Source organism: Cyprinus carpio, chromosome A1 (assembly GCF_018340385.1).
Source record: "Cyprinus carpio isolate SPL01 chromosome A1, ASM1834038v1, whole genome shotgun sequence".
NCBI classification, from domain to species: Eukaryota; Metazoa; Chordata; class Actinopteri; order Cypriniformes; family Cyprinidae; genus Cyprinus; species Cyprinus carpio.
In genome coordinates, this window is record NC_056572.1 from 37,408,009 (window position 1) to 37,409,261 (window position 1,253).

A 1,253-nucleotide genomic window follows, 5' to 3' on the forward strand; every position below is an offset into this window, starting at 1 on the left:
GTATCATCTGATACACTGAGTACTAAACTGTTTGGAACTCAGTGTTGTTTTTAGCACTACTGTAACATGCTTATTTTTATTATTTTTACCAAGTTATACACCGGACAGTGATAATTTAACAGTATAACACTTCAGAAATAATAATCATATTTATTATCTTGAGTCTTAACCAGTTACAGAACTGAGGAAATAAAAGGAATTATTTTGGATTAATTTGTTAATTCTATTTCTGGGTGCGGTTAATATAAGCTAATACAGTCAGATACAAAACTAATGTTTCAAATGGTTTAATAAATACTGACAAATCTAGTGTACACTTCAAAATGATAGATTCAAGACAGCAGGTTGATTGTCTGCTGTATAACCATCATAACTGATAGGGTACATAAAGTAACCATATCTTGCATATATTATATTAAATGTTTCAATATTAAATAGTTTCTTACATGTGATTAAGTTGGCATATGTTTGTGACAGAACAAAATAAACACAATGTCTTCTTTTCTTTTCTTTTTTTACAAATATTTTTTTCTTAAATAACCAACTTTCAATATGAACAGTCAGTCTTTTGAATATTAAAGAGAATGAATTTTAAAAATGCAGGACACTTTAAATAAAGTTCATAAATAATTAAATTTATATGTTATACTTTGTTGAACTCTTTTTGTAAATTAACCATGCATTATATTTTAGCTTTTTCTAATTACTGAAGGCATGAACATAAAGGCATCTGAGCGCGTGGCTTCAAGGACAAAAAAGTTTGGGAGCCACTTACATAAAAAGAGGTAAAAAGCACAACTTCTCTGAGAATGTGATAGGGCTCAGCGCCACTAGAGGGAGTGTATTTTTTCTCCAGGTGACTAGAAACGAAAGTAAAAACAGGAGAAAAGAAGAGACGCCATTTCAGAGTTTAAAGGCTGCATATTTTGTGGTAAGTTCAGAACTTATTTTTAATGTGACCATGCAATCATATAAAATCAGCTGCTATCTGAGATTTTTACTTTTCAGTACATGGAATTTCAATATCTGAACATTATATTTTGACGGTTTAACAGCTCTGACCAAAATGGCAGTGACGTTGTTGTGTCAAGTGCTTTGTTAAATTATTTCTGATATATTCAGAATTACTCAGAACGCTGGAATAGCCTACATAATATAAACAAACAAAGAAACAAACAAACTGAAAGCCGTTGTGTGTAATTGCTTTATATTCTGCGATGTGTAGATCCTGTGACATCTACAAAACGATATAT

The 1,253-nt window shown here is 30.6% G+C and overlaps 1 protein-coding gene across 1 annotated transcript in view; it reads left to right on the top strand.

Moving 5' to 3' along the window:
* The first annotated feature begins 707 nt into the window (after positions 1-707).
* LOC109061855 overlaps positions 708-1,253 on the top strand; it is a 12,274-nt gene continuing 11,728 nt past the window's right edge. The window contains exon 1 of the mRNA XM_042769709.1: positions 708-931. The gene's annotated coding sequence lies outside the window, so the exon portion shown is untranslated. The remainder of the gene's footprint in view (positions 932-1,253) is intronic.